Genomic DNA, 22,603 nt, shown 5'->3' with positions numbered 1-22,603 from the left:
AGGGCGGTTTACGGAGATACTCGACCCTTGTGATCGAGTAGAGAGGTTGAATAAAGTTGGCGCCTTGCGATTTTCTTGCTCTGGGCATGTTGTGATCGAGCATTTGGGTCGAGTATGTGCTCGCGTTCTGCTTCATCCTCTTCTCTTCCTTATGCTCAATGTCTGGTTGAGTGGAGATCTGAGAAGACTCTGAAGCTTGTGATCAAGAGGCTGCGTGGAGGTGGTGATCGAGCATCTGCTCGAGTGATCTGAGGGAGGCTTGCTGGGGAATGCTCGACTGACACGATCGAGTATGTCAACAGAGGATGCGATCAAGTGTTGTGGCAGGTTGTGGTCGAGCATCTGCTTCAGCGGCCAGGATGATGGTACTCGACCTCGTGATCGAGTATGTGGTCGAGTGGTGGCGTTGAAGTGGTGATCGAGTCATTTGGTGAAGAGCATGGTCGAGCGCTTGAGAAGCGGTGGAGCTGATCTACTCGATCACCGTGGTCGAGTGGTTCCTTGTTTTGTCCCTGATCATGCTCGACTGAGTAGGTCGAGTGTGCTGTCTGATTTGGCTCTGCTTCTCTCAATCTGCTCACAAGTGGCTCCGAAGCACCTGAAAACAACTCAAATATGCAGTATGCATGCAAAACTATCCTAAACATGTAAAGTGATGACAAATGATGAAGAATGGTATGAAACAATGATGAAACGATGCTAAAGTGATGCTAAATGGTTGCTTAAAACAGGTAAAATATAGACATATCAACTCCCCCAAACTTAGTCTTTGCTTGCCCTCAAGCAAACAATCAAGAACAAGCTGGAGGAGAGGTTTGAAGGTGGGGGTTCAGAACCAAGTTAAGCATCAGATGAAAGATTCAACTTAAAGTCCTTGAGAATAATTCAAAGCTGCAAGGATCAAACAATATACTCTTTCGTACTTCTCCATACTTATGTTAATGCATGATCCTAGTTCAACTTCTAGCTATTAGCGAAAACTCACAATCAAGCTGAAACAACTCTTTAACATTCATTAGTGTTTGGTGCAGTCTCGCAGATGGTAAATGAATCAAACTCAATCGGCTTAGGGACAAAGGCTTTTGAGGGAGGTTTCAAGTGTTTTATTTTTTTGGTGGCTTTCTCTCAGAAACAAGGAATGCAAGACAGTCATGAAATTTATCTAAGACCAAGAACAGTTTATGCTACAAAGTTCAACTCTTGCTGCTCTACCCATCTTAGATGTAATCTCTAGTATCTACCCTTAACTCAATCTTATCATTCTCTCTTTTCCCAGAAACCACTTAGACCATTTGGTCTCTCTTTAAAACACAACCCATAAGATCATCTTTCTTTTACTAGCCACCTAGGGAATCCTTTTAAACACTTAGCTCTTTCTTTAAACTTTTCTTAGACTTTTCTTTGTTCCCAATACTTGTATAACTTTGAGACTTTTCTTTTCTGTTTGGGGAACTAACTTATTCACTTCTCTTATTTTAGAGGCTTAGAGCTTTTACTTATGACTTTCATTCCCTAGGGACTCTTTTAAAACACTTAGTGATCAACCTTTCTTTTTCATTCCCTTTTCTTTCTCTCAAACCCACTGACCAACCCCATATATTGTTCTAACCACTTATGCCTTTTCATTCCCAACCTATTAGCTATCCTTAATGAAGTTCAGGAGTCTAGTCTAAAGCAAGAGTTAAAGCCTTGTTGTTCTCGATACTCTCAAAGTTTCACAACCTATTGCATTATCAAACAAAAAGGCCTCACACACAATCAAATCATAGGTTTCAAAGAAAAGGTTAAGGTTAAGGGTAGGGGAGCCATTCTAAAGATGAGAATGGTCATTCGGGTTCACAATAGATTGGCAAAATGGAGAAGAAAACCCGAATGAGTCATATAGACAACCATGAGGATGCATTTAGATACCATAAGCGAGAGAATTAAATCAGTTTTAAGTCCAAATTCATAGAGATGTTTCAGAGATCATGTAAGCATCACACAAGTAGAAATTGCTTTCAAATCATACAGAAGTCTAAGCATGGAATTTTCATTTTTTCACAGATGATCAAGCAGCAGTCAACTATGCTCAAGGGCTTTAAGTTCAATCTTAAACCAGAATTTCTACAAGGCAATATCATCATAATCCCCAATGCAAACTTCATGATGCAACAGTCCTAAGTGATTGCATACTAAACAATCCTACATGACAATGCAAACTACATGAACACTCTTTTTATGAAATCATTTTCAGTAATTTTTCAAATTTTTTTTGGTTTTTTCTATGCTTTAGATGCAATGCAGACTATATGATGTAAAAATTTGAAATAAGAACAGAACAAACTTCATTAGATAACAAACACTTCCTGAGCCCTCCCCCAAACTTGAATCACACAGTCCTCTGTGTGATCAAACTTGGAAGAGAGTACTCAGGACAAACAAATAAAGAAAGAAATCAAGAGATGGTATAAACAATGGTGGTTGAGTGTGGTACCTCAGTTGAAGGTCCTGGAGATGTAGTCATCCATCTCCTCTCTGGTGTATTCCCATGGAATGTTGGGACCTTGTTGTTGCTCTTCCTCCTCAGGTGCATGGTGCTCGATCTCAGGGTCAGCTTGGCGGTCAGTATGGCGGTTGAGTGGTCGCCTAGCATTGAGGAGCCTCGCCTTGCTGCTGGAGCGAACCGGTGCTTGCTTCTTTCTTCTTCTGTGCTCTCTAGGTTCGTGAGAAGAATGTCTTGCTGGTGCGTGGGGAGTGTCTGCTTCCCTTGGTTCATAGGTGGATTGCCTGGGCACTTCGTAGACGTCTTGAACCGGTGCTAAGGTTGAGTCCCTTGGTGCATCTGAATCATAACGTCTGGAGTATATCTCTTCAGGAGGGTCGACCCTTGGTGCAGTAGTGCTAGTAGAGGAGCGGTTCAACTTCTTCTGTATGGATGTGCACATCTTGAAGCACTTACCAATGAACTTGTCCTGGAACTTGCACCAGGCTTGGAGCTTACTGATCTTCTCATGGCTCTCAGCGAGACTCTTGCTCTCCCTTGATGGCGAGATATGCTCAGCGAAGTGGAACCTCCTGGTGTTATACTCCTCTATATCTGGGTCCGCTTCTTCTTCCTCAGCTTTGTTTTCTTCAGCGTTGGCTCCTTCTTCTTCAGCAGGTTGAATGACTTCACTCACGCCATAGAGCATTTGAGCAGGTGGTTTGAAGTCAATATTGCTTATGTCCGTGATCGTGGTGTATGCCTGGTGAGGGAGGAGAAACTTCGCCCCTTCTGCTTCTGGAAGGTCAAATATCCAGGCATACCTTTCATCTATCATCCCCCAAGCCAAAGAGGTAGTTTTCCTCAAATGCTCGATGTCAAGCCACTTAGGAAGGACTTCCTGTGATTCCAAGGGTACTCCACATGCCATCAATATGGGTGTTATCAGCCCACCCATACACAACTTTCCTTTAGTAGTTTTCTTGGCATTCGCAACTGCCCATGATTTGTAGCTCCACAAGTGGCCAAGTAAGAAGAAAACAGCAGAAGTGTTTGACTTGTCACCCATTAACACGGTATTGTCTTTGGTTATGCCCAGGGTTTCCTGCAGTGCCATCACCAACACTTCCATCTCTCCGTTGATGATTGTGCCAGTTGCCTCCCTTGCGAATAGAACACTAGCAAGGCTGCGGTGGAAGTAGCGGAGGACTGGGCTCCTGATGGCGTTGCTCTTGGAATGGGAAGAGAAGAACTTGACATCATCTCCAATCGTCTCCTAGAGACCAACTATCTCTTTTCTGTCAACACGGTGGCCAGTGCCAACTCCGCTCTGAAACTCAAAGAGAGATTCCAGCTGCTTCATGGTGATGATGTAGTCTTGGTCATGGATAGTGAAGGTTATGTAGCCGAGCCCGTAGTTTCTTTCCCTCTTCTTCTTCTTCTCGGAAAAGATCTCAACTTGGAAGGAGGAGAGAAACTGGATTGTTTCCTCCTTGTAAGCTCTGTAGGGACGGTTCAGGAGGGTGAATAGACTGGTTTGCGCACAGAGATACTCGATGTCTTCATAGATACCGAGCTCCATCATCGTTCCTGGATGCGGGTACCTAGTCCCGACAAAGTGATGACGCCTGAAGAACTCACAGTACTCGTCCATTGAGATGTTCTTCTTCTCCGTCCATTGAGGATGGAGTTCTCATTAAAAACGTGGGGAAAGGAAGTGGTTAAGTTGGTGGCTTTAGCTTGGTGGGAGACAAGATGGGATGTAGGAGACATGATGGGACGCCTCCATTGACTCAAATGGGGAATCTCTTTAATCACCATTAGCAGAATCGCAACTCATTAGAGTGATTACTGTACCTCCAAACTTGTTTTAATCGCTTGATCCTTCTTCTACCTCTTCAGCTCCAAGACAATCAAATTTGCACCAAACTGACCATTATACTCGATCTCCACTGGTAGGGTGCTCTGTTGCACTCTCATCGTCTTGTTCTCCTTGGTGATCGAGTAGGTGATGATGAATGGGGATTTTTGTGATCAAAAAACACGGCATGCTCGACTCTCCTACTCGATGGCTCGGAAAAGATCTCAACTTGAAGGAGGAGAGAAACTGGATTGTTTCCTCCTTGTAAGCTCTGTAGGGACGGTTCAGGAGGGTGAATAGACTGGTTTGCGCACAGAGATACTCGATGTCTTCATAGATACCGAGCTCCATCATCGTTCCTGGATGCGGGTACCTAGTCCCGACAAAGTGATGACGCCTGAAGAACTCACAGTACTCGTCCATTGAGATGTTCTTCTTCTCCGTCCATTGAGGATGGAGTTCTCATTAAAAACGTGGGGAAAGGAAGTGGTTAAGTTGGTGGCTTTAGCTTGGTGGGAGACAAGATGGGATGTAGGAGACATGATGGGACGCCTCCATTGACTCAAATGGGGAATCTCTTTAATCACCATTAGCAGAATCGCAACTCATTAGAGTGATTACTGTACCTCCAAACTTGTTTTAATCGCTTGATCCTTCTTCTACCTCTTCAGCTCCAAGACAATCAAATTTGCACCAAACTGACCATTATACTCGATCTCCACTGGTAGGGTGCTCTGTTGCACTCTCATCGTCTTGTTCTCCTTGTGATCGAGTAGGTGATGATGAATGGGGATTTTTGTGATCAAAAACACGCATGCTCGACTCTCCTACTCGATGGCGGGGTCTCCAGGTGCAACAAAAGATTTTCAAATTTTTGGACTCCACTGGGCTAATATACTCGATCTCAAGGTCCATGGTGGAGTAAAAAAATTTAAATTTTTACTCTATCTCCAGATTGATCCTCCATTCCTGAGAACCACAAACACTACCAAAACAAATCAAAAATAACAAGAAAGAAAAATTATTTACAGAGATAGTCATGGGACTTCCTCCCAAGTGAGCTCGTTTTAAGTCATTAGCTTGACTTCCTTACTCCCTTAAACATCAAGAGGGTCCTGGAGATGAACCGAGGTCACCTCTGGAAGGATTTGATCTGCTAAGTATTTCTTGAGTCTTTGGCCATTTACTGTAAAATCTCCACTCTTACCAGCTAGAGTGACTGCTCCATAAGGGCGGACTTCAGTAACACAGAAGGGACCAGACCATCTAGACTTTAGCTTTCCTGGAAAGAGTTTTAGGCGAGAGTTGAATAGCAGCACTTGATCACCAACTTGGAAGTCCTTGGTGATGATCTTCTTATCATGGAAAAGCTTAGTCCTCTCTTTGTAGATTTTAGAGCTTTCATAAGCTTCCAACCTAACTTCATTGAGATCATTCAGCTGGATCAACCTCTTCTCTCCAGCAGTTTTGATGTCGTAATTCAGAAGCTTCACAGCCCACATAGCCTTGTACTCGAGCTCAACAGGTAAGTGACAGGATTTTCCATAGAGAAGGTTGAAGGGAGTTGTACCAATAGGGGTTTTGAATGCTGTCCTGTAAGCCCATAGTGCATCATCTAGCTTTGCAGACCAGTCTTTCCTTGTAGTCCCAACAGTTTTCTCCAGAATTGCTTTTATCTCCCTGTTGGAGATCTCAACCTGACCACTTGTCTGTGGATGATAAGGAGTGGCTACCTTATGCTTCACTCCGTGTTTCTTCAATAAGTTCTCAAAGACTTTGTTGATGAAGTGTGTACCTCCATCACTGATGACGACCCTTGGTATACCAAATCTAGGGAAAATTATGGTTTTAAACATCTTCAGAACCACCCTTGAGTCATTTGTCGGACTTGCAATGGCCTCAACCCACTTGGACACGTAGTCTACTGCTACCAAGATGTATTTGTTCCCATAGGAAGAAGGGAACGGCCCCATAAAGTCGATTCCCCAGACGTCAAAGATTTCTACCTCTAGTATAGGATTTTGTGGCATTTCATTTCTTCTGCTGATGTTTCCCTTCCTTTGGCATGAGTCACATCTTGATATGAACTGTTGGGCGTCTTTGAACATGGTTGGCCACCAGAAGCCTGCTTGCAGTACCTTAGATACTGTCTTAAAAGTCGCAAAGTGACCACCATATGTTGAACCATGGCAGTGAAGCAGGATGTCTTCTACTTCCTCCTCTGAGATACATCTTCTGTAAATTTTGTCTTTACAGAGAGTGTAAAGATATGGCTCATCCCAGTAGTAGTGGTTGATATCTCTGAAAAACTTCTTCTTTTCATAACTGGTCAGGTTGGGAGGCTCTACTCCGCAGGCCAAGTAATTGACATGATCAGCATACCATGGAGATTTTCTTTCAACAGCATTCAGTTGGTGAAACTCATTCCCACTGTAATTCTTTCCAAAGAATTCTGTAACCATGAGTTGCTCCTCTGGCATCGAATCATCAATAGGGACTTCATCATCGATCCTCATCCTTGATAAGTGATCAGCTACACCGTTCTCTATACCCTTCTTGTCTACTATTTCCATGTCAAACTCTTGCAGAAGTAGTATCCATCTCAATAGTCTTGGCTTAGTGTCCTTCTTTGCATAAATGTGTCTCAAGGCTGCATGATCTGTGTAGACTATGACTTTAGAACCCACCAAGTAGCTTATGAACTTTTCAAACGCAAAAACAACTGCCAATAACTCCTTCTCTGTCGTGGCGTACTTCACCTGAGCATCATCCATTGTTCTACTTGCGTAATAGATGACATGGAGCTTCTTGTCAATCTTTTGTCCCAAGACTGCTCCTACAGCGTAATCTGAGGCGTCACACATGATTTCGAATGGATAGTCCCAGTTTGGAGCTTGGACTATTGGAGCTGAAATCAGAGCTTCCTTGATGAGTTGAAAAGCTTTCAGGCATTCCTCATCAAAATCAAACTCTATTTCCTTACACAGCAGCCTTGTCATTGGTCTTGCCAGCTTGGAGAAATCCTTGATAAACCTTCTATAAAACCCAGCATGTCCCAGAAAACTTCTCACGTCCTTGACACTCTTTGGTGGTTGCAGTTGCACCATAACCTCAATCTTTGCTCTGTCAACCTCTATACCCCTCTCTGAAATCTTGTGCCCCAATACAATGCCTTCTTTGACCATGAAATGGCATTTTTCCAAGTTGAGTACCAAGTTCGTCTCTTCACACCTAGAAAGTACCCTGCACAAGTTTGACAAACAAGAGGAGAAGGAGGAGCCATACACGGAAAAGTCATCCATGAATACCTCAACCATCTCCTCAATTAAATCCGAGAAGATAGAAGTCATGCACCGCTGAAATGTAGCTGGTGCATTACAGAGTGATAATGAGATTTTACTCTATCTAACAAGTATCAATCCCTAATACACATGCCATTGTAGTATATTAGGTTATCAATCCAATCTTAGTGTGACTGCAATCATTCAAGATATGAAACAGAAAGCAGATAAGTCAAGCCAATTATGAAAGGGTTTTGTGTGTTTCTATTGATCCTAAGCAACCAAATTAACATGCAAATACTGAATTTAAAAGCTTGCAAAAGAGAACTAAACAGCAAGTAAACAAGAACAAGAAGTAAGCTAAAGACCAGAAACTATCATGCATAAGCTTTGGAAAAGAAACTAGCAACCTAACAATGCAGAGAAACGATCTAGGCCTAGCAGGTCGAGCTAAGCAACAGAGACTAACAGAAACAAGATTTAAACTATCAATAGAGATGAAGGGTCCTGAGGAATGGGGTAATCGATTATGGCAGTCTCCTTAGCCTACCTAGGTGGTTAACAAACTCAATCAAGCTATCCCTAGACAATAGATTCGAATACAAATCAATCCACTCTCGTGACAGAGATTCTCAAGCTAAATCACTTTCATACTCAATTCTCATTGAAGAAATATAACCTAGCAGGCATTATGATTCAATCTAATAAAGTCAATAAGCATTCTAAACATCCAATCTCTTGGGCTAGAGTATGCAAATCTCTGGAATAGTTGGTTCAGACATTTCATCAAACACCTTTTGGGTGTGGAAATATCTGAGATCAACTTCCAATTGATCAGAGAGGAAATAGCATTAAGATCTACTAAACCAGAAGGGAAATCAAGCAATTCTACACTTAACCACCTAAATATACTAAGGATTCCACACCTAATCTATCCCATCCTCAAGAACCCTAATCCACTACTCAAGAACACTGAAGAACATCATGCATAAAAACCCAGAAAACGTTTCAAACCCAGAAATCATTAAAAAGCAAGTATGTTATAGATAAGAGGGAGATCTACAACTTTGATGAAGAAACGAAATCCAAAAACTCAAAGGATCAACAGGAAAAACGATTACAAAAACTAGGGTTTATGAGAGAAAAGAAGAATATCTGCTGGGTAATAAGAATATCCCCTGGACAATAGCATGTACCCCTATTTATAGGAAATACTAGGTTGCCCTAATTGGCTACAGGACAAAATAGAGAGTCGGTGGAGGCCAACTCGACGTGACGTCGAGCCAGCCACGTCGAGACCGTCTGATCTTCAAAGGTGGCGCCTTGACGTCCATCTCGACGTGTCATCGAGTCTGTCTGGTCGAGTCTGCTCCCAGTCTGCTTCTTGGCGTCCTACTCGACGTGTCGTAGAGCCTGCAGGTCGAGACTGCTCCCAGTCTGCTTCTTGGCGTCCTACTCGACGTGTCGTAGAGCCTGCAGGTCGAGACTGCTCCTGGGTGATCTTGAACGACTTCATTCCTCTCCAATTCGATCCCAAGTCTAGCTCCAAGGTCGTGTTGGTTCCTCCTTGCTCCATCAAGTCCCAAATAAGCTCCAAAGTACCTAAAACTCATCCAATATGCAACATGCTATGCCATGCAATGCAAATCGTACTAAGTGATGAAAATCTTATGAAAAAGGACTATTAATGCAATGAAACAGAGAGGAAACTAAGCTAAATGCATAAGAAATGTGTGCTAAAAAGAGGTAAAATACAGAGATATCAACTCCCCCAAACTTAGCTCTTGCTTGCCCTCAAGGTTCCATATGGACATGTGAATGTAGTTTTTGAAAGTGGAGACTCAGAACCAAAATTTGAAAGAAACCACTATAACCATCAAGAAAGCAGTAATATGGGTGATTAGCCAACCTTTCTAGCATTTGATCGATGAATGGAAGTGGAAAATGATCTTTCCTAGATGCAGAATTCAACTTCCTATAGTCAATGCACATTCTATGTCCAGTTATAGTTCTAGTGGGTATTAGCTCATCTTTATCATTTTTTACAACAGTCATACCTCCTTTCTTTGGAACGCAATGAACTGGAGATACCCAAGTGCTATCGGAAATAGGGTAAATTACACCTGCTTCCAATAGTTTAAGTATCTCTTTCTTTACAACTTCTTTTAAATTAGGATTCAACCTTCTTTGGGGTTCAATGCTCGAATAAGATTCATTTTCAAGATGAATGCGATGTGTGCATAAACTAGGTGAAATGCCCTTTATATCATCAAGTGAATAACCAATGGCTCTTCTATACTTTTTCAGTTCAGTTAACAGAAGATGCACTTGTTCATCAGTTAATGCATCATTCACAATGACAGGATATGTAGAGTTATTACCTAGAAATGCATACCTGAGTCCTTTGGGAAGCGGCTTAAGTTCAACTTTTGGTGCCTTGAGTTCAGACCAGTCGTTTGATGTTGGAATGATCAGCTCCGCAGGGATGTCAACTGTAGTGGTCGAGTGTTCAGTCGAGTAAGTCCTCGAGTGAGCAGGTTGAGCCTGAGTTGAGTCCTCGTCATTCACTGCCATTACCTCTGTTGCTGACCCATTCAATTCCTCAAAGGATTCTGACTCTTCTACTGCTTTGTGTGAGTCCAACAGCTTCTGGTAACCCAAAGTTTCTAAATGCAGAAACCCTTCTTCACCATTCTTGGTCAAAGCACTCTTAAGGTGATCTTCTTCAGCTAGTTCCTCTAGTAACTCATCAGCTAACTGATCCATTTCTTCAATCCAAAAGAGTTGCCCTTCTATAGTTGGCTTCTTCATTGCATCCTTTATATCAAAGGTCATTTTAAGGTCTTTACCAAGGTTCAGATCGATCTTCCCCTTCTTGACATCAATGATAGCTCCAGCAGTCGCCAAGAAAGGTCTTCCCAGAATCAGAGGGTCCTTTGGTTCTTCATCCATTTCAAGCACTACAAAATCAGTAGGTATCTCTACGACTCCGATCTTGATTGGTAAGTCTTCAAGCAGGCCATGAGGTATTCTGATGGATCTGTCTGCTAGAATCAGAGAGATATTGCAAGCTTTGTATTTGCTGAAACCAAGTCTTTTCGCAACTGAGAGGGGCATGAGGCTCACTGATGCGCCTAGATCGCAGAGGCATCTGTTGAATGATAAAGGACCTAATGAACACGGTAGAGTGAATGAGCCAGGATCACCAAGCTTCTTTGGAATGATCTTCTTCTGAATAATAGCACTGCATTCATGACTCAATACTACCATTCCTTGCACTTCTTGAATTCTTTCCATGATCAGGTCTTTCAAAAACTTGTGGGAATCCGGAATAAGCGCGAGAGCATCAACAAGAGGTATTCTTAATTCAACTTCTTTGATGTTCTTGGCAAACATAGCTCTATACTTTTCTGCCAATGCTTTCTTGTGTCGTCCAGGGAATGGAAGTGGGGGTTTGTAAGGAGGAGGAACAAAAACCTTCTCCTTGTTCTTAGCAGCAACTGGTTTTAGAACAGCAGGTGATGTTACTGGAATTGGTGATCGAGTAACATGGTCGAGTGGAGGGTCGAGTACTTCTGTTGGCTTGTCAACTTGATCTTCATTGAGATTGAAATCCTCCCCATCTTGGTCTGCACTGTCCTCAGTGGCTGGCTTAGGTCCCTCTCTGGTTGGAAGTTCTTTACCACTGCGCAGGGTGATAGCATGAGCCTGAGCATAGTCTTTTGGATTCTGAATCGCTTTGCCTGGAAGTTGGCCAGTAGGTTTTGGAGCAGAAGTGGATGCAGATTGTCCTTCCAAGTATCGGACTTTAGAATTCAATGCCTCCACTTTGACATTCAAGTCATTGTAGCTACAGTCCAGCTTATTGTGTAATTCGGAAATCTTCTTAGCAATCTCCATGGAGCCAGATGCTTGTCCTTGGAGAATCTGTTGTAGCATTTGCTTCATGTCAGAATCAGGAGCAGCAGAACCTTGGTGTTGCTGAGCTGCAAACCCAGGTGGTGGTTGCTGCTGGTAGTTCCCCTGAAATTGTTGCTTGGGAGCAAAACCTTGGTTGTAGGGAACAAAAGGTTTATTCTGACCCGGCTGTTGTTGTGGAGGATACACTTGATCCTGTGGATTAGCAACGTTGGTGCTGCGGTAAGAAAGGTTGGGGTTGTTAGTCTTGAAGTTGTTATACCCTTTGTAGCCGCCTTGATTGTTGATGTAGCTGACCTCTTCTAACTGGTTCCCCTCCCCATCTTGGACTTGATACTGCTCGTCATCAAGTAGAAAGTGCACATTCTTCTGCTGGCCAAGGATAAGCCTATCCAGTTTCTCATTAAGAGCTTTCATCTCTTTACTATGCTTTGCATCCGATTCTCCAATACCTCTGTTGGAGCGATCAAAATCCTCGTTATAATTACCATCGGATTGAGCTAAGTTCTCAATTAATTCCCAGCCTTCTTCAACATCCTTATTCAAGAAATTCCCATTAGAAGCAGTGTCCAGCAACATTCTGATCTTGGGCAAAACTCCCCTGTAGAGTGTGCTTAGTAGAGAAGCCTTCTTGAAACCATGGTGTGGACACTGTATAGTGTAGCCTTTGAATCTCTCCCAGGCTTCACAAATGGATTCAGACTGCTTTTGGGTAAAACTGGAGATTTCATTCCTAAGCCGTGCAGTTCTTGAATTTGAGAAGAACTTTGTTAAGAAGGCCTTCTTGCAATCGTCCCAAGATGTGATGGAGCCAGCAGGTAACGTCTTTTCCCATTGGTGTGCTTTGTCTCCCAGTGAGAAGGGAAACAGGCGCAGCTTGAAACTGTCCTCACTAACACCGTTTATCTTGGTTAGGCTGCAGAGCCTATCGAAGTTATCCAAGTGGTCTAAGGGATCTTCCAGAGGCAGACCATGGAACTTGTTTCCTTGAATCATCGAGATGAGACCACTTTTAATCTCGAAGTTGTTGTTTTGGACAGCAGGAGGCACAATTCCTTGCCTCTGATGGTGGTTTCTTGGTGCATCTCCAGCACCAATGTTTGCAGGCAGATTGTTGACATCTTGTTCATCAGCCATTCTGAAAGGATGGTTGTGTTCAAGGTCTGTAGTGTCTCTCCTTTCCCTTAGTTCTCTGTCAATACGGTCAATGTTATCGTTAAAAAGGAGGTTCTGGTTGCCTTTTGATCGAGTTTGCATACAGCAGGGTTGTACCTGGATCAAGAAGACAACAAGAAAAACACAAAGTTAGTAGCCTAAGTGAAAATTGAAATAGAACTTGATCTAAGCAAGTCTGAAATCTCAAATGTAACAAACAAACACCCAAATGGCAACGGCGCCAAATTGATAGTAGGATTTTGACTAAGATCAATTATCCTTAAAGTACTATCATGTCATTGCAGTATTTAAGGTGTCAATCCAAATGGGTGTGATGCTAGCAATCAAGATGCAATCAGATATCACAGAGTCAAGCCAAGCAATAACAGGTTTTGGTGTTGTTAACAGCTCTAGCGATCATGCAGATAACATAAATTCTAACTATAACAGGCAATATACTCGATCACACAGCTTGATGCCAAGCACTGGATGTGGTCGAGTATCAGGTCGAGTAATTTAACAGAAACTGTAAACAGGGTACTCGACTGCACAGTTTGTTACCAAACTACTGGGTGTGGTCGAGTACTTCAAATGAAACAGGATAGAAATGATAAAACTGAGCAACAAGTAACCAGATCAAGCAATTAATAGCGATGTAAACAAAGAAATCAAATGGAAGAGAAATTCCTGAGGATGGGGTAATCGAGTAGTGAAGTCTCCTTAATCTAACAGGTGGTTAACATGCTCAACAAACTATCCCTAGACAACAAGTTCAATAGCCAAATCAAAGTGCTACCGCAACAGAGATCCTCAAGCAAAGCTAGTCCCAGACTCAATCACCATTGACGAGAGCTAACCTAACAGGCATTACGAAACAACAAGTCTAAGCCAAAACGCTCCCTGTAACCAATACCTTGGTACAGAGCCACGAATCTCTGGAATTAGTGGTTCAGACATTTCATCGAACACCTTTTGGGTGCGGAAATGTCTGGGCTCAGATTCCAGTTGATCAGAAAGCAATCAGCATTAAGAACAACTAATCCAGAAGGGATCTACCAATCAAACTCAACCACCCAGCAGATCAAGGATTCCAAACTACTCTAACCCATCCTCAAGAACCCTAATCACTACTCAAAACTCATGAACATGAACATAAACCCAGAAATGCATAAAAACTTCATACTAGCAAGATCTCAACAAGATGAACAACTTTGTAGAAGAAATCAAAAGCAAAAACTCAATAGATTAAGAGAAATCTGGATTACAAAGATGAAGAAACACTAATTGTTCTGCAGAAAATAACTTAGTCTGAAAATTATGAGAAATAACCTATTTATAGCAAATACTAGGAAACCCTAAATCACAAGACGACAAAGTATTAGGGCGGTTTATGGAGATACTCGACCCTTGTGATCGAGTAGAGAGGTTGAATAAAGTTGGCGCCTTGCGATTTTCTTGCTCTGGGCATGTTGTGATCGAGCATTTGGGTCGAGTATGTGCTCGCGTTCTGCTTCATCCTCTTCTCTTCCTTATGCTCAATGTCTGGTTGAGTGGGGATCTGAGAAGACTCTGAAGCTTGTGATCAAGAGGCTGCGTGGAGGTGGTGATCGAGCATCTGCTCGAGTGATCTGAGGGAGGCTTGCTGGGGAATGCTCGACTGACACGATCGAGTATGTCAACAGAGGATGCGATCAAGTGTTGTGGCAGGTTGTGGTCGAGCATCTGCTTCAGCGGCCAGGATGATGGTACTCGACCTCGTGATCGAGTATGTGGTCGAGTGGTGGCGTTGAAGTGGTGATCGAGTCATTTGGTGAAGAGCACTACTCGATCACCGTGGTCGAGTGGTTCCTTGTTTTGTCCCTGATCATGCTCGACTGAGTAGGTCGAGTGTGCTGTCTGATTTGGCTCTGCTTCTCTCAATCTGCTCACAAGTGGCTCCGAAGCACCTGAAAACAACTCAAATATGCAGTATGCATGCAAAACTATCCTAAACATGTAAAGTGATGACAAATGATGAAGAATGGTATGAAACAATGATGAAACGATGCTAAAGTGATGCTAAATGGTTGCTTAAAACTCAAATATGCAGTATGCATGCAAAACTATCCTAAACATGTAAAGTGATGACAAATGATGAAGAATGGTATGAAACAATGATGAAACGATGCTAAAGTGATGCTAAATGGTTGCTTAAAACAGGTAAAATATAGACATATCAACTCCCCCAAACTTAGTCTTTGCTTGCCCTCAAGCAAACAATCAAGAACAAGCTGGAGGAGAGGTTTGAAGGTGGGGGTTCAGAACCAAGTTAAGCATCAGATGAAAGATTCAACTTAAAGTCCTTGAGAATAATTCAAAGCTGCAAGGATCAAACAATATACTCTTTCGTACTTCTCCATACTTATGTTAATGCATGATCCTAGTTCAACTTCTAGCTATTAGCGAAAACTCACAATCAAGCTGAAACAACTCTTTAACATTCATTAGTGTTTGGTGCAGTCTCGCAGATGGTAAATGAATCAAACTCAATCGGCTTAGGGACAAAGGCTTTTGAGGGAGGTTTCAAGTGTTTTATTTTTTTGGTGGCTTTCTCTCAGAAACAAGGAATGCAAGACAGTCATGAAATTTATCTAAGACCAAGAACAGTTTATGCTACAAAGTTCAACTCTTGCTGCTCTACCCATCTTAGATGTAATCTCTAGTATCTACCCTTAACTCAATCTTATCATTCTCTCTTTTCCCAGAAACCACTTAGACCATTTGGTCTCTCTTTAAAACACAACCCATAAGATCATCTTTCTTTTACTAGCCACCTAGGGAATCCTTTTAAACACTTAGCTCTTTCTTTAAACTTTTCTTAGACTTTTCTTTGTTCCCAATACTTGTATAACTTTGAGACTTTTCTTTTCTGTTTGGGGAACTAACTTATTCACTTCTCTTATTTTAGAGGCTTAGAGCTTTTACTTATGACTTTCATTCCCTAGGGACTCTTTTAAAACACTTAGTGATCAACCTTTCTTTTTCATTCCCTTTTCTTTCTCTCAAACCCACTGACCAACCCCATATATTGTTCTAACCACTTATGCCTTTTCATTCCCAACCTATTAGCTATCCTTAATGAAGTTCAGGAGTCTAGTCTAAAGCAAGAGTTAAAGCCTTGTTGTTCTCGATACTCTCAAAGTTTCACAACCTATTGCATTATCAAACAAAAAGGCCTCACACACAATCAAATCATAGGTTTCAAAGAAAAGGTTAAGGTTAAGGGTAGGGGAGCCATTCTAAAGATGAGAATGGTCATTCGGGTTCACAATAGATTGGCAAAATGGAGAAGAAAACCCGAATGAGTCATATAGACAACCATGAGGATGCATTTAGATACCATAAGCGAGAGAATTAAATCAGTTTTAAGTCCAAATTCATAGAGATGTTTCAGAGATCATGTAAGCATCACACAAGTAGAAATTGCTTTCAAATCATACAGAAGTCTAAGCATGGAATTTTCATTTTTTCACAGATGATCAAGCAGCAGTCAACTATGCTCAAGGGCTTTAAGTTCAATCTTAAACCAGAATTTCTACAAGGCAATATCATCATAATCCCCAATGCAAACTTCATGATGCAACAGTCCTAAGTGATTGCATACTAAACAATCCTACATGACAATGCAAACTACATGAACACTCTTTTTATGAAATCATTTTCAGTAATTTTTCAAATTTTTTTTGGTTTTTTCTATGCTTTAGATGCAATGCAGACTATATGATGTAAAAATTTGAAATAAGAACAGAACAAACTTCATTAGATAACAAACACTTCCTGAGCCCTCCCCCAAACTTGAATCACACAGTCCTCTGTGTGATCAAACTTGGAAGAGAGTACTCAGGACAAACAAATAAAGAAAGAAATCAAGAGATGGTATAAACAATGGTGGTTGAGTGTGGTACCTCAGTTGAAGGTCCTGGAGATGTAGTCATCCATCTCCTCTCTGGTGTATTCCCATGGAATGTTGGGACCTTGTTGTTGCTCTTCCTCCTCAGGTGCATGGTGCTCGATCTCAGGGTCAGCTTGGCGGTCAGTATGGCGGTTGAGTGGTCGCCTAGCATTGAGGAGCCTCGCCTTGCTGCTGGAGCGAACCGGACACATTTAAGAAACCAATTTGTAAAAACTTATGAATTGCTACGTAATTTACTACGTAAAAACTGTGGATGTGGATGTCGGATTCACACACTCAAGTATTTTTATTAAGTAGGAAAGATTACTCTTGAGGGACAAAAATGAATATGTAAAAACTTATGAATTGCTACGAAAATTGCTATAGTATTTCTTTCTTGAGAGGAAGATCCCCCCTTACATGGCCATTGGCCTTTGTATTTATACCTAAGAAAACGACATTAAAATGGCTAATTAAGTATAATTATTCTCTCTTAAATGTGTCCGTTTTGATCTTTGGCTTTAATGCTTCAACGTTTGAATTTGAGTTGACTCTGATCTTCATGGGCCCCGCCTTTTGGCCCAAATGTCCTTAAACCGACTCAACCGTGACTTCGATGCCAAACTCATGCCGAAATGCAGTCACTTTGGATTCTACTTGTGGCGATACCCACTTCGACTATTCCTTTGGCTTACTGATCCGACGGGCTTTATCCTTTATGGGTCTTCATCTTATCTACGTGGCAATCTTTGGTTGGTCCCGGACTTCTGGTGCGGGATCTGATACCAACAACAGAGGATTCTTAAGTGGTCAGATTTTTCTTTACTACATTCCCGAGATAAGCAGCAATGTCCGAAGGAGACGCCGTTGAGACATCATTGGCCGAAACCCTCAAAGCTATGCAGCAAACCATGTCGGACATATCGCAAAAGATCTCGGATGTGGAAAAGGCTGTCGATACGTTGCAAACATCCCAGGTATCTCTTAGTCAAAATGTCAATACTATACAAACTCGTGTTCGCTCTTTAAGTGCAGGAAATCCTGTGGAATCCGAAGGAGGATACTCAACTCGCCAAGTTCCGTTGTGCAAAATGAAACCAGCGGACAAACAACTCCTGGTACTACTAACAATGTAGTTCAGCCATTGGATGGAGAGGCACAGCTCGAAGATGAAGCTCAACTTGCAGATCAGTACGAGCAGGAAAACCTCGACCAGTTCGAGACTATGAGGAACGTTAGCCAAGACCTAAAAGAAATGAAGTCAAAGTTCCATCAGGCTACAAGTTCGGAGCCGGATATCAATCGAGTCATTGAAGAAGCTAGGCGAACACCTTTCATCTCGCGAATCGCGAGTTTAAGAATCAAAGATTCCCGGAAGCTCAAGTTGGACCCTTACAACGGATTGGAGGATCCAAAAAGCTATCTCGCAGCTTTTCTGATCGCTGCTGGAAGAGTCGAATTGGATGAAGCTGATGAGGATGCAGGTTACTGCAAGCTTTTTTCGGAAAACCTATGCGGCCAAGCTTTAATGTGGTTCACCCAATTAGAGCCGGGTTCGATCAGCAATTTCGACGAGCTATCAGCTGTATTCTTAAAGCAATATTCCATCCTTATGGATAAAAGCGTTTCGGATGCCGATCTTTGGAACTTATCACAAGGATCAAATGAATCACTTCGAGTTTTCATCACCAAGTTCAAAGGAGTGTTGTCAAAGCTTCCAAGAATCTCACAACAATCAGCTTTATCTGCCTTACGAAAAGGATTGCGACATGATTCAAGATTTAAAGAAGATTTAATACTTCATAAACCAGACACAATTCAGGATGCACTCTTCCGCGCAAACAACTGGATGGAGGTAGAGGACGAAAAAGAAAGTTTTGCCAAAAGAAATAAGCAAGAGAAGCCGGCAATCACCGTCCCTGCCAAAAAGTTCGAACCTAGGGAGAACAAAGGACCAAAGAAATTTGGGTCGCAACCCTTCAACAGTACCGTCAGAAAGCAATTCCAAGGGAAAGGAAGATCAAACACTTGGGTCCGTGATGAAAGTCTATATTGCGACATTCATAAAGTAACCGGACATTTAACCAAGGATTGTAGCGTTCTTAAAAGGCACCTCGCAGAGCTTTGGGCCAGTGGAGATCTTTCCAAATTCGATATAAAAGATTTTGTGAAGGAATACCACGAAGCAAAGGAAAGTTCCAAAGATCAAAATTCCAAAAGACCAAGGTTAACCAACGAGGAAGAACCAAGGAATTCTAAGGGTAAGATCAATGTTATTCTAGGAGGTTCCAAATTTTGCGGAGATTCGATAAGTTCCATCAAGAAACATAGACGAAATGTCCTACTCAAAGCAAGCTTAAGCGAAGAAGTCGATTTTCAAGGTGCATCAATATCATTTAATGAAGAAGAAACGCGGTACCTCGAAAGACCTCATGATGATGCTCTAGTCATTACCCTTGACGTTGCCAACTTCGAAGTATCAAGGATCCTTATAGATACAGGCAGTTCGGTCGATTTGATCTTTTTAAGTACTTTAGAAAGAATGGGAATTAGTCGGGCGGACATAGTGGGGCCTCCGTCTCCATTAGTTGCATTCACAAGTGAGTCAGCCATGTCTCTCGGGACAATCAAGCTACCGGTCCTTGCCAAAAAGGTATCGAAGATCGTGGACTTTGTTGTCTTCGATAAGCCCGCAGCTTACAACATCATCCTCGGGAGTCCTTGGATTTATCAAATGAAAGCAGTCCCCTCTACATATCATCAATGTATCAAATTTCCAACATCAAGAGGAGTGGAAACAATTCGGGGAGATCAAGAAGCTTCACGAACGTGTTATCTAGCTAGCCACCGTATGAAGATTCAATAGCAATTAACGAAGCCCGCAAAAGAGGGACTAAGAACAAAATTTCCTAGCGGGCAGAAGAAAGACGATGTAGTAATCGAAGTGGTGTTGGAAGAAGACAAGTCGGACCGGAAAATTCGAATTGGGGCAACTTTGACTGGCCAAATAAAAGAAGCTTGAATCGAACTCTTAAGGAAAAACAGAACATCGTTTGCGTGGTCAGCAGCGGACATGCCTGGCATAAATCCAAGTATAATTTGTCATGAACTAAACGTGGATCCAAGCTTCAAACCGGTGAAACAAAAAAGAAGAAAGCTTGGAGTGGAGCGAGCAAAAATAGTAAACGACGAAGTGGATAAACTTTTGAAGATATGGTCCATAAGAGAAGTGCAATATCCGGAATGGGTAGCAAACACTGTCGTTGTGAAGAAGAAGAATGGGAAAGATAGGGTTTGCATCGACTTCACAGACCTCAATAAAGCATGTCCCAAAGACAGTTTCCTACTCCCACATATAGATCGACTTGTAGAGTCCACCACTGGGAACGAGCTGTTAACATTCATGGACGCCTTCTCGGGTTATAATCAAATAATGATGAACCCCGAGGACCAAGAAAAAACGTCATTTATCACTGATAGAGGTATCTATTGTTATAAGGTAATGCCTTTTGGTTTGAAAAATGCAGGAGCAACTTATCAACGGTTGGTTAACAAAATGTTCCATAATCATCTCGGGAAAACAATGGAAGTCTACATAGATGATATGTTGGTTAAATGGTTAAAGAAAGAGGATCACGTTAAGCATTTAGAAGAATGTTTTGATATTCTCAATAAATATCAAATGAAGCTGAACCTGGCGAAGTGCACATTTGGAGTCCCGTCCGGAGAATTTCTTGGCTATATCGTGACAGAAAGAGGGATTGAAGCCAATCCAAATCAAATTAACGCCTTTCTAAACATGCCATCTCCAAGAAACTTCAAAGAAGTACAACGGTTGACTGGGCGGATTGCGGCTTTGAATCGTTTTATCTCGAGATCAACAGATAAGTCGTTACCTTTCTACCAAATTCTAAAAGGGAACAAAGGATTTCTTTGGGATGAGAAGTGTGAAGAAGCTTTTGGGCAGCTTAAGGCATACTTAATGTGGAAGTCGAAACTAACACAATCGAGATTTGTCTAGGGTTTTAATTTAGGGATACGATAAATGAGAATTCTCAAAGAACAACAGAAACAATTGTAACCAAAGATGGTGTTCTTGATCTTATTGATGAAAAGAGTAGTTTTGATCGTACAAGAGTTTGATCGTAAAGAAAAGATGTTTGTGCTATGAGAGCTTTGCGTAGTGTAAATTCTAGAGCGATCTTGCTTCGCTTCTGCGAGAGCCTTGAGTCTCTTTATATAGGGGTGATAAACCGCCTCTCCAGCGATATTCTCGGAAGATTTACATTTATCTTGAAGTCGGTGTAGAATATCGCGGATCAGGATAATTTCCTTATTCTTCGGAGTTTTTGGAAGATTTCCTGATTTAAGTTGATCCTTCGTGATTCTTCTTTATCATTTCCGGGTTTAACGGAAATAATCCTTCTTGTTCGGAAATGAAGCCTTGCTTGGAAATGGTACTTTTACTAAGTCTTTGCCTCGGGTGACTTGGTTCTTTGTCTCGGGTGATTTTGCCAAATCGGCTCGGAACGAAGGGAGAATTCAGCTCTGGTGAGGATGTTCTGGGTCTCGTCTTCGAGCTGACGCAGGATGACCCGAACCGGTTTAATCATGTCCTAACCCGAGCCGATTCGGTGATTGATCCCGAGCTGATTTGATCGTCGTTCACCGAGCCAGTTCGGCGAGTGATCCCGAGCTGGCCTAGTCATAGTTCCCCGAGCCGTTCTGGTGGTAGATCCCGAGGTGTCATGTCTTGGCTCAGTCTTAACGCGGGTGGAATCCGACCCCAACAGTTAGCCCCCCAGCTTGTTAGTTTGGAGAACCAAGCGTGACGAGCTTTATGATAATTGGGCCGAGCCGTTTACTTCGGACAGTTCGGTCCCTTCAAAGTTTTTGGCGATTCGAATTCCTCTGTCGTTTCATCTTCTCTTGGCGTATGACGGTTAGGATTCCTTCTCGAGAAGTTGAAAGGTCCTTTCGCTGATTCCCGAGATTTGTGCGGATGTGAAGAATCATATTCAATTTGTGCGTGCCCGACGCGCCTTAGACGCGGACACGATGTGTTTTATTTGGCTCGTTCGTACCCGACGCGCCTTAAATCTCTATAAATGTTAAGTCTCCGACTCATTTTTTCATTTCGCCACTGCAAAGGAAAATTTTCAAGGTTTGTTCTCCTCTCTCTGATCTTGAGCTCTTGCATTTTATACTTTTTCCGTTATACTTCCGTCGTAGCGCCACCGTTATTAGATCTAGGTTGATTTCTCCGATCTGTCAGGCTTTGTTCTTCCGATCAACTCCTTCAATTGCCCGAGCCGGAAAATGTCTCTCTCTGATTCCGGTGATTCGCCCCGAGGCGACACTCATCTCCCTGTCTACAAGAGAAAGATGGTCTGGAGTTCTTCGAGTGACCCCGAGGCGGGAACCACGGACCGTCAGATCGAGTTGTACCGCGGTAGTGATGCAGAGTCGGCCTCACGGGAGGAAGACCCGAGCCGTTTCGTTGCTCGGGAAGACACGATTGCGGATGTAGCTCGGGATCAGGATTTGCCTGATGACCCCGAGGCAATTTTGAGTAGAAGGAGGATCCATCCACCGGCAGCTGGTGAAGCTGGAGTCTCGTGCTGGCTAAATGCCCCCGAGGCGCCTCTACTTCCTATTAAGGCCGAGGAGGTTCACTACGATTCTGACGAGGCAGCTAGGTTGCTCCAAGCTAATGTCCAAGCAGCCAAGGGTCAACAGAAGAGAAAACGAGCCAAGAAAGCTAAGAAACCTGATCCCCCGGGTTCCACTTTATGCACGGAGGATTCCCTTCGGGATCTCAAGGCTCGATTTGGTTTTAGCGAGGGGATTGAACTAAGACTTCCAACTCCGAATGAGCGAGCAGATGATCCACCCGAGGGGTTTTTCACCCTTTACGAGGGGTTCTTCTACCATTGCTACCTCTGGCTTCCGATTCCGAGGCCTATATTGGCGTTTCTATGGTCGTACAAGAT

The sequence above is a fragment of the Arabidopsis lyrata genome (assembly GCF_000004255.2).
Source record: "Arabidopsis lyrata subsp. lyrata unplaced genomic scaffold ARALYscaffold_4, whole genome shotgun sequence".
In the NCBI taxonomy this organism is placed as follows: domain Eukaryota; kingdom Viridiplantae; phylum Streptophyta; class Magnoliopsida; order Brassicales; family Brassicaceae; genus Arabidopsis; species Arabidopsis lyrata.
The sequence above is the reverse complement of the archived record's forward strand: the minus strand, read 5'-3'. Positions refer to the sequence as shown.